Here is a 12,500-nt window from a genome sequence, read left to right as displayed (position 1 = left end):
CTTTGAAGTATACTGATCCTTTTATTATTTTTTTTATTTTTTTTTTTCAAAACACTACGCCGCTGGTACCCGTGAACCTGGTAGAACAGAATGTAGTACGATCGGGTGTCACTCGGATCGCTAATAACTCGGTAAACACGCTTCCTAGTCGTTTGTCATCGCGATACATGCTATCGTAGAGAAAAAAAAAGATAGGGACAGAAGGAATCTCGTCAATCCAACGCTGCGGTACGCATAGACCTTCGGGGATACACTAACTAACAATACGGAGCATCATTTCCAACCGCCGTTTACCCGTGCAATTTGTAGAACAGAATGTAGTACGGCCGGGTGTCACTCGGATCGCTAATAACTCGGTAAACACGCTTCCTAGTCGTTTGTCATCGCGATACATGCTATCGTAGAGAAAAAAAAAGATAGAGACAGAAGGAATCTCGTCAATCCAACGCTGCGGTACGCATAGACCTTCGGGGATACACTAACTAACAATACGGAGCATCATTTCCAACCGCCGTTTACCCGTGCAATTTGTAGAACAGAATGTAGTACGGCCGGGTGTCACCCTACTCAAGTCCATTATTTGCTAATAACTCGATAAATAATAATTGTAGCGAGTTTGGTGTTATGATATATATTGTTAGAAACCGTCTATATTACAGTGATATCACGTCGAAAATCGTCTAGGACCGATAGGGAAAAAGTTTCCTCTTGGCGGTGGGACTTAGAAAAATTTTCGTCGAACGTCCGACGGAGTAGCACATCCGTCCATTATTTGCTAATAACTCGATAAATAATAATTGTAGCGAGTTTGGTGTTATGATATATATTGTTAGAAACCGTCTATATTACAGTGATATCACGTCGAAAATCGTCTAGGACCGATACGGAAAAAGTTTCCTCTTGGCGGTGGGACTTAGAAAAATTTCCAGAGTTTTGTCGACGGAGTAGCACATCCGTCCATTATTTGCTAATAACTCGATAAATAATAATTGTAGCGAGTTTGGTGTTATGATATATATTGTTAGAAACCGTCTATATTACAGTGATATCACGTCGAAAATCGTCTAGGACCGATAGGGAAAAAGTTTCCTCTTGGCGGTGGGACTTAGAAAAATTTCCAGAGTTTTGTCGACGGAGTAGCACATCCGTCCATTATTTGCTAATAACTCGATAAATAATAATTGTAGCGAGTTTGGTGTTATGATATATATTGTTAGAAACCGTCTATATTACAGTGATATCACGTCGAAAATCGTCTAGGACCGATAGGGAAAAAGTTTCCTCTTGGCGGTGGGACTTAGAAAAATTTTCGTCGAACGTCCGACGGAGTAGCACATCCGTCCATTATTTGCTAATAACTCGATAAATAATAATTGTAGCGAGTTTGGTGTTATGATATATATTGTTAGAAACCGTCTATATTACAGTGATATCACGTCGAAAATCGTCTAGGACCGATACGGAAAAAGTTTCCTCTTGGCGGTGGGACTTAGAAAAATTTTCGTCGAACGTCCGACGGAGTAGCACATCCGTCCATTATTTGCTAATAACTCGATAAATAATAATTGTAGCGAGTTTGGTGTTATGATATATATTGTTAGAAACCGTCTATATTACAGTGATATCACGTCGAAAATCGTCTAGGACCGATAGGGAAAAAGTTTCCTCTTGGCGGTGGGACTTAGAAAAATTTTCGTCGAACGTCCGACGGAGTAGCACATCCGTCCATTATTTGCTAATAACTCGATAAATAATAATTGTAGCGAGTTTGGTGTTATGATATATATTGTTAGAAACCGTCTATATTACAGTGATATCACGTCGAAAATCGTCTAGGACCGATACGGAAAAAGTTTCCTCTTAGCGGTGGGACTTAGAAAAATTTCCAGAGTTTTGTCGACGGAGTAGCACATCCGTCCATTATTTGCTAATAACTCGATAAATAATAATTGTAGCGAGTTTGGTGTTATGATATATATTGTTAGAAACCGTCTATATTACAGTGATATCACGTCGAAAATCGTCTAGGACCGATAGGGAAAAAGTTTCCTCTTGGCGGTGGGACTTAGAAAAATTTTCGTCGAACGTCCGACGAAGTAGCACATCCGTCCATTATTTGCTAATAACTCGATAAATAATAATTGTAGCGAGTTTGGTGTTATGATACATATTGTTAGAAACCGTCTATATTACAGTGATATCACGTCGAAAATCGTCTAGGACCGATAGGGAAAAAGTTTCCTCTTGGCGGTGGGACTTAGAAAAATTTTCGTCGAACGTCCGACGAAGTAGCACATCCGTCCATTATTTGCTAATAACTCGATAAATAATAATTGTAGCGAGTTTGGTGTTATGATATATATTGTTAGAAACCGTCTATATTACAGTGATATCACGTCGAAAATCGTCTAGGACCGATAGGGAAAAAGTTTCCTCTTGGCGGTGGGACTTAGAAAAATTTTCGTCGAACGTCCGACGGAGTAGCACATCCGTCCATTATTTGCTAATAACTCGATAAATAATAATTGTAGCGAGTTTGGTGTTATGATATATATTGTTAGAAACCGTCTATATTACAGTGATATCACGTCGAAAATCGTCTAGGACCGATAGGGAAAAAGTTTCCTCTTGGCGGTGGGACTTAGAAAAATTTCCAGAGTTTTGTCGACGGAGTAGCACATCCGTCCATTATTTGCTAATAACTCGATAAATAATAATTGTAGCGAGTTTGGTGTTATGATATATATTGTTAGAAACCGTCTATATTACAGTGATATCACGTCGAAAATCGTCTAGGACCGATAGGGAAAAAGTTTCCTCTTGGCGGTGGGACTTAGAAAAATTTTCGTCGAACGTCCGACGGAGTAGCACATCCGTCCATTATTTGCTAATAACTCGATAAATAATAATTGTAGCGAGTTTGGTGTTATGATATATATTGTTAGAAACCGTCTATATTACAGTGATATCACGTCGAAAATCGTCTAGGACCGATACGGAAAAAGTTTCCTCTTAGCGGTGGGACTTAGAAAAATTTCCAGAGTTTTGTCGACGGAGTAGCACATCCGTCCATTATTTGCTAATAACTCGATAAATAATAATTGTAGCGAGTTTGGTGTTATGATATATATTGTTAGAAACCGTCTATATTACAGTGATATCACGTCGAAAATCGTCTAGGACCGATAGGGAAAAAGTTTCCTCTTGGCGGTGGGACTTAGAAAAATTTTCGTCGAACGTCCGACGAAGTAGCACATCCGTCCATTATTTGCTAATAACTCGATAAATAATAATTGTAGCGAGTTTGGTGTTATGATACATATTGTTAGAAACCGTCTATATTACAGTGATATCACGTCGAAAATCGTCTAGGACCGATAGGGAAAAAGTTTCCTCTTGGCGGTGGGACTTGGAAAAATTTTCGTCGAACGTCCGACGGAGTAGCACATCCGTCCATTATTTGCTAATAACTCGATAAATAATAATTGTAGCGAGTTTGGTGTTATGATATATATTGTTAGAAACCGTCTATATTACAGTGATATCACGTCGAAAATCGTCTAGGACCGATAGGGAAAAAGTTTCCTCTTAGCGGTGGGACTTAGAAAAATTTTCGTCGAACGTCCGACGGAGTAGCACATCCGTCCATTATTTGCTAATAACTCGATAAATAATAATTGTAGCGAGTTTGGTGTTATGATATATATTGTTAGAAACCGTCTATATTACAGTGATATCACGTCGAAAATCGTCTAGGACCGATAGGGAAAAAGTTTCCTCTTGGCGGTGGGACTTAGAAAAATTTCCAGAGTTTTGTCGACGGAGTAGCACATCCGTCCATTATTTGCTAATAACTCGATAAATAATAATTGTAGCGAGTTTGGTGTTATGATACATATTGTTAGAAACCGTCTATATTACAGTGATATCACGTCGAAAATCGTCTAGGACCGATACGGAAAAAGTTTCCTCTTAGCGGTGGGACTTAGAAAAATTTTCGTCGAACGTCCGACGGAGTAGCACATCCGTCCATTATTTGCTAATAACTCGATAAATAATAATTGTAGCGAGTTTGGTGTTATGATATATATTGTTAGAAACCGTCTATATTACAGTGATATCACGTCGAAAATCGTCTAGGACCGATACGGAAAAAGTTTCCTCTTAGCGGTGGGACTTAGAAAAATTTCCAGAGTTTTGTCGACGGAGTAGCACATCCGTCCATTATTTGCTAATAACTCGATAAATAATAATTGTAGCGAGTTTGGTGTTATGATACATATTGTTAGAAACCGTCTATATTACAGTGATATCACGTCGAAAATCGTCTAGGACCGATACGGAAAAAGTTTCCTCTTAGCGGTGGGACTTAGAAAAATTTTCGTCGAACGTCCGACGGAGTAGCACATCCGTCCATTATTTGCTAATAACTCGATAAATAATAATTGTAGCGAGTTTGGTGTTATGATATATATTGTTAGAAACCGTCTATATTACAGTGATATCACGTCGAAAATCGTCTAGGACCGATACGGAAAAAGTTTCCTCTTGGCGGTGGGACTTAGAAAAATTTTCGTCGAACGTCCGACGGAGTAGCACATCCGTCCATTATTTGCTAATAACTCGATAAATAATAATTGTAGCGAGTTTGGTGTTATGATATATATTGTTAGAAACCGTCTATATTACAGTGATATCACGTCGAAAATCGTCTAGGACCGATAGGGAAAAAGTTTCCTCTTGGCGGTGGGACTTAGAAAAATTTTCGTCGAACGTCCGACGGAGTAGCACATCCGTCCATTATTTGCTAATAACTCGATAAATAATAATTGTAGCGAGTTTGGTGTTATGATATATATTGTTAGAAACCGTCTATATTACAGTGATATCACGTCGAAAATCGTCTAGGACCGATAGGGAAAAAGTTTCCTCTTGGCGGTGGGACTTAGAAAAATTTCCAGAGTTTTGTCGACGGAGTAGCACATCCGTCCATTATTTGCTAATAACTCGATAAATAATAATTGTAGCGAGTTTGGTGTTATGATATATATTGTTAGAAACCGTCTATATTACAGTGATATCACGTCGAAAATCGTCTAGGACCGATACGGAAAAAGTTTCCTCTTAGCGGTGGGACTTAGAAAAATTTCCAGAGTTTTGTCGACGGAGTAGCACATCCGTCCATTATTTGCTAATAACTCGATAAATAATAATTGTAGCGAGTTTGGTGTTATGATATATATTGTTAGAAACCGTCTATATTACAGTGATATCACGTCGAAAATCGTCTAGGACCGATAGGGAAAAAGTTTCCTCTTAGCGGTGGGACTTAGAAAAATTTTCGTCGAACGTCCGACGGAGTAGCACATCCGTCCATTATTTGCTAATAACTCGATAAATAATAATTGTAGCGAGTTTGGTGTTATGATATATATTGTTAGAAACCGTCTATATTACAGTGATATCACGTCGAAAATCGTCTAGGACCGATAGGGAAAAAGTTTCCTCTTGGCGGTGGGACTTAGAAAAATTTCCAGAGTTTTGTCGACGGAGTAGCACATCCGTCCATTATTTGCTAATAACTCGATAAATAATAATTGTAGCGAGTTTGGTGTTATGATACATATTGTTAGAAACCGTCTATATTACAGTGATATCACGTCGAAAATCGTCTAGGACCGATACGGAAAAAGTTTCCTCTTAGCGGTGGGACTTAGAAAAATTTTCGTCGAACGTCCGACGGAGTAGCACATCCGTCCATTATTTGCTAATAACTCGATAAATAATAATTGTAGCGAGTTTGGTGTTATGATATATATTGTTAGAAACCGTCTATATTACAGTGATATCACGTCGAAAATCGTCTAGGACCGATACGGAAAAAGTTTCCTCTTAGCGGTGGGACTTAGAAAAATTTCCAGAGTTTTGTCGACGGAGTAGCACATCCGTCCATTATTTGCTAATAACTCGATAAATAATAATTGTAGCGAGTTTGGTGTTATGATACATATTGTTAGAAACCGTCTATATTACAGTGATATCACGTCGAAAATCGTCTAGGACCGATACGGAAAAAGTTTCCTCTTAGCGGTGGGACTTAGAAAAATTTTCGTCGAACGTCCGACGGAGTAGCACATCCGTCCATTATTTGCTAATAACTCGATAAATAATAATTGTAGCGAGTTTGGTGTTATGATATATATTGTTAGAAACCGTCTATATTACAGTGATATCACGTCGAAAATCGTCTAGGACCGATACGGAAAAAGTTTCCTCTTGGCGGTGGGACTTAGAAAAATTTTCGTCGAACGTCCGACGGAGTAGCACATCCGTCCATTATTTGCTAATAACTCGATAAATAATAATTGTAGCGAGTTTGGTGTTATGATATATATTGTTAGAAACCGTCTATATTACAGTGATATCACGTCGAAAATCGTCTAGGACCGATAGGGAAAAAGTTTCCTCTTGGCGGTGGGACTTAGAAAAATTTTCGTCGAACGTCCGACGGAGTAGCACATCCGTCCATTATTTGCTAATAACTCGATAAATAATAATTGTAGCGAGTTTGGTGTTATGATATATATTGTTAGAAACCGTCTATATTACAGTGATATCACGTCGAAAATCGTCTAGGACCGATAGGGAAAAAGTTTCCTCTTGGCGGTGGGACTTAGAAAAATTTCCAGAGTTTTGTCGACGGAGTAGCACATCCGTCCATTATTTGCTAATAACTCGATAAATAATAATTGTAGCGAGTTTGGTGTTATGATATATATTGTTAGAAACCGTCTATATTACAGTGATATCACGTCGAAAATCGTCTAGGACCGATACGGAAAAAGTTTCCTCTTAGCGGTGGGACTTAGAAAAATTTCCAGAGTTTTGTCGACGGAGTAGCACATCCGTCCATTATTTGCTAATAACTCGATAAATAATAATTGTAGCGAGTTTGGTGTTATGATATATATTGTTAGAAACCGTCTATATTACAGTGATATCACGTCGAAAATCGTCTAGGACCGATAGGGAAAAAGTTTCCTCTTGGCGGTGGGACTTAGAAAAATTTCCAGAGTTTTGTCGACGGAGTAGCACATCCGTCCATTATTTGCTAATAACTCGATAAATAATAATTGTAGCGAGTTTGGTGTTATGATATATATTGTTAGAAACCGTCTATATTACAGTGATATCACGTCGAAAATCGTCTAGGACCGATAGGGAAAAAGTTTCCTCTTGGCGGTGGGACTTAGAAAAATTTTCGTCGAACGTCCGACGGAGTAGCACATCCGTCCATTATTTGCTAATAACTCGATAAATAATAATTGTAGCGAGTTTGGTGTTATGATATATATTGTTAGAAACCGTCTATATTACAGTGATATCACGTCGAAAATCGTCTAGGACCGATACGGAAAAAGTTTCCTCTTGGCGGTGGGACTTAGAAAAATTTTCGTCGAACGTCCGACGGAGTAGCACATCCGTCCATTATTTGCTAATAACTCGATAAATAATAATTGTAGCGAGTTTGGTGTTATGATATATATTGTTAGAAACCGTCTATATTACAGTGATATCACGTCGAAAATCGTCTAGGACCGATACGGAAAAAGTTTCCTCTTAGCGGTGGGACTTAGAAAAATTTCCAGAGTTTTGTCGACGGAGTAGCACATCCGTCCATTATTTGCTAATAACTCGATAAATAATAATTGTAGCGAGTTTGGTGTTATGATATATATTGTTAGAAACCGTCTATATTACAGTGATATCACGTCGAAAATCGTCTAGGACCGATAGGGAAAAAGTTTCCTCTTGGCGGTGGGACTTAGAAAAATTTCCAGAGTTTTGTCGACGGAGTAGCACATCCGTCCATTATTTGCTAATAACTCGATAAATAATAATTGTAGCGAGTTTGGTGTTATGATATATATTGTTAGAAACCGTCTATATTACAGTGATATCACGTCGAAAATCGTCTAGGACCGATAGGGAAAAAGTTTCCTCTTGGCGGTGGGACTTAGAAAAATTTTCGTCGAACGTCCGACGGAGTAGCACATCCGTCCATTATTTGCTAATAACTCGATAAATAATAATTGTAGCGAGTTTGGTGTTATGATATATATTGTTAGAAACCGTCTATATTACAGTGATATCACGTCGAAAATCGTCTAGGACCGATACGGAAAAAGTTTCCTCTTAGCGGTGGGACTTAGAAAAATTTCCAGAGTTTTGTCGACGGAGTAGCACATCCGTCCATTATTTGCTAATAACTCGATAAATAATAATTGTAGCGAGTTTGGTGTTATGATATATATTGTTAGAAACCGTCTATATTACAGTGATATCACGTCGAAAATCGTCTAGGACCGATAGGGAAAAAGTTTCCTCTTGGCGGTGGGACTTAGAAAAATTTCCAGAGTTTTGTCGACGGAGTAGCACATCCGTCCATTATTTGCTAATAACTCGATAAATAATAATTGTAGCGAGTTTGGTGTTATGATATATATTGTTAGAAACCGTCTATATTACAGTGATATCACGTCGAAAATCGTCTAGGACCGATAGGGAAAAAGTTTCCTCTTGGCGGTGGGACTTAGAAAAATTTCCAGAGTTTTGTCGACGGAGTAGCACATCCGTCCATTATTTGCTAATAACTCGATAAATAATAATTGTAGCGAGTTTGGTGTTATGATATATATTGTTAGAAACCGTCTATATTACAGTGATATCACGTCGAAAATCGTCTAGGACCGATAGGGAAAAAGTTTCCTCTTGGCGGTGGGACTTAGAAAAATTTTCGTCGAACGTCCGACGGAGTAGCACATCCGTCCATTATTTGCTAATAACTCGATAAATAATAATTGTAGCGAGTTTGGTGTTATGATATATATTGTTAGAAACCGTCTATATTACAGTGATATCACGTCGAAAATCGTCTAGGACCGATACGGAAAAAGTTTCCTCTTAGCGGTGGGACTTAGAAAAATTTCCAGAGTTTTGTCGACGGAGTAGCACATCCGTCCATTATTTGCTAATAACTCGATAAATAATAATTGTAGCGAGTTTGGTGTTATGATATATATTGTTAGAAACCGTCTATATTACAGTGATATCACGTCGAAAATCGTCTAGGACCGATAGGGAAAAAGTTTCCTCTTGGCGGTGGGACTTAGAAAAATTTTCGTCGAACGTCCGACGAAGTAGCACATCCGTCCATTATTTGCTAATAACTCGATAAATAATAATTGTAGCGAGTTTGGTGTTATGATACATATTGTTAGAAACCGTCTATATTACAGTGATATCACGTCGAAAATCGTCTAGGACCGATAGGGAAAAAGTTTCCTCTTGGCGGTGGGACTTGGAAAAATTTTCGTCGAACGTCCGACGGAGTAGCACATCCGTCCATTATTTGCTAATAACTCGATAAATAATAATTGTAGCGAGTTTGGTGTTATGATATATATTGTTAGAAACCGTCTATATTACAGTGATATCACGTCGAAAATCGTCTAGGACCGATAGGGAAAAAGTTTCCTCTTAGCGGTGGGACTTAGAAAAATTTTCGTCGAACGTCCGACGGAGTAGCACATCCGTCCATTATTTGCTAATAACTCGATAAATAATAATTGTAGCGAGTTTGGTGTTATGATATATATTGTTAGAAACCGTCTATATTACAGTGATATCACGTCGAAAATCGTCTAGGACCGATAGGGAAAAAGTTTCCTCTTGGCGGTGGGACTTAGAAAAATTTCCAGAGTTTTGTCGACGGAGTAGCACATCCGTCCATTATTTGCTAATAACTCGATAAATAATAATTGTAGCGAGTTTGGTGTTATGATACATATTGTTAGAAACCGTCTATATTACAGTGATATCACGTCGAAAATCGTCTAGGACCGATACGGAAAAAGTTTCCTCTTAGCGGTGGGACTTAGAAAAATTTTCGTCGAACGTCCGACGGAGTAGCACATCCGTCCATTATTTGCTAATAACTCGATAAATAATAATTGTAGCGAGTTTGGTGTTATGATATATATTGTTAGAAACCGTCTATATTACAGTGATATCACGTCGAAAATCGTCTAGGACCGATACGGAAAAAGTTTCCTCTTAGCGGTGGGACTTAGAAAAATTTCCAGAGTTTTGTCGACGGAGTAGCACATCCGTCCATTATTTGCTAATAACTCGATAAATAATAATTGTAGCGAGTTTGGTGTTATGATACATATTGTTAGAAACCGTCTATATTACAGTGATATCACGTCGAAAATCGTCTAGGACCGATACGGAAAAAGTTTCCTCTTAGCGGTGGGACTTAGAAAAATTTTCGTCGAACGTCCGACGGAGTAGCACATCCGTCCATTATTTGCTAATAACTCGATAAATAATAATTGTAGCGAGTTTGGTGTTATGATATATATTGTTAGAAACCGTCTATATTACAGTGATATCACGTCGAAAATCGTCTAGGACCGATACGGAAAAAGTTTCCTCTTAGCGGTGGGACTTAGAAAAATTTCCAGAGTTTTGTCGACGGAGTAGCACATCCGTCCATTATTTGCTAATAACTCGATAAATAATAATTGTAGCGAGTTTGGTGTTATGATATATATTGTTAGAAACCGTCTATATTACAGTGATATCACGTCGAAAATCGTCTAGGACCGATAGGGAAAAAGTTTCCTCTTGGCGGTGGGACTTAGAAAAATTTTCGTCGAACGTCCGACGGAGTAGCACATCCGTCCATTATTTGCTAATAACTCGATAAATAATAATTGTAGCGAGTTTGGTGTTATGATATATATTGTTAGAAACCGTCTATATTACAGTGATATCACGTCGAAAATCGTCTAGGACCGATACGGAAAAAGTTTCCTCTTGGCGGTGGGACTTAGAAAAATTTTCGTCGAACGTCCGACGGAGTAGCACATCCGTCCATTATTTGCTAATAACTCGATAAATAATAATTGTAGCGAGTTTGGTGTTATGATATATATTGTTAGAAACCGTCTATATTACAGTGATATCACGTCGAAAATCGTCTAGGACCGATACGGAAAAAGTTTCCTCTTGGCGGTGGGACTTAGAAAAATTTCCAGAGTTTTGTCGACGGAGTAGCACATCCGTCCATTATTTGCTAATAACTCGATAAATAATAATTGTAGCGAGTTTGGTGTTATGATATATATTGTTAGAAACCGTCTATATTACAGTGATATCACGTCGAAAATCGTCTAGGACCGATAGGGAAAAAGTTTCCTCTTGGCGGTGGGACTTAGAAAAATTTTCGTCGAACGTCCGACGGAGTAGCACATCCGTCCATTATTTGCTAATAACTCGATAAATAATAATTGTAGCGAGTTTGGTGTTATGATATATATTGTTAGAAACCGTCTATATTACAGTGATATCACGTCGAAAATCGTCTAGGACCGATACGGAAAAAGTTTCCTCTTAGCGGTGGGACTTAGAAAAATTTCCAGAGTTTTGTCGACGGAGTAGCACATCCGTCCATTATTTGCTAATAACTCGATGAATAATAATTGTAGCGAGTTTGGTGTTATGATATATATTGTTAGAAACCGTCTATATTACAGTGATATCACGTCGAAAATCGTCTAGGACCGATAGGGAAAAAGTTTCCTCTTGGCGGTGGGACTTAGAAAAATTTTCGTCGAACGTCCGACGGAGTAGCACATCCGTCCATTATTTGCTAATAACTCGATGAATAATAATTGTAGCGAGTTTGGTGTTATGATATATATTGTTAGAAACCGTCTATATTACAGTGATATCACGTCGAAAATCGTCTAGGACCGATAGGGAAAAAGTTTCCTCTTGGCGGTGGGACTTAGAAAAATTTTCGTCGAACGTCCGACGGAGTAGCACATCCGTCCATTATTTGCTAATAACTCGATAAATAATAATTGTAGCGAGTTTGGTGTTATGATATATATTGTTAGAAACCGTCTATATTACAGTGATATCACGTCGAAAATCGTCTAGGACCGATACGGAAAAAGTTTCCTCTTAGCGGTGGGACTTAGAAAAATTTCCAGAGTTTTGTCGACGGAGTAGCACATCCGTCCATTATTTGCTAATAACTCGATGAATAATAATTGTAGCGAGTTTGGTGTTATGATATATATTGTTAGAAACCGTCTATATTACAGTGATATCACGTCGAAAATCGTCTAGGACCGATAGGGAAAAAGTTTCCTCTTGGCGGTGGGACTTAGAAAAATTTTCGTCGAACGTCCGACGGAGTAGCACATCCGTCCATTATTTGCTAATAACTCGATAAATAATAATTGTAGCGAGTTTGGTGTTATGATATATATTGTTAGAAACCGTCTATATTACAGTGATATCACGTCGAAAATCGTCTAGGACCGATACGGAAAAAGTTTCCTCTTAGCGGTGGGACTTAGAAAAATTTCCAGAGTTTTGTCGACGGAGTAGCACATCCGTCCATTATTTGCTAATAACTCGAT

The sequence above is a fragment of the Halictus rubicundus genome, unplaced genomic scaffold, assembly GCF_050948215.1.
Source record: "Halictus rubicundus isolate RS-2024b unplaced genomic scaffold, iyHalRubi1_principal scaffold0516, whole genome shotgun sequence".
NCBI lineage: Eukaryota > Metazoa > Arthropoda > Insecta > Hymenoptera > Halictidae > Halictus > Halictus rubicundus.
Note: the sequence above shows the minus strand (reverse complement) of the source record.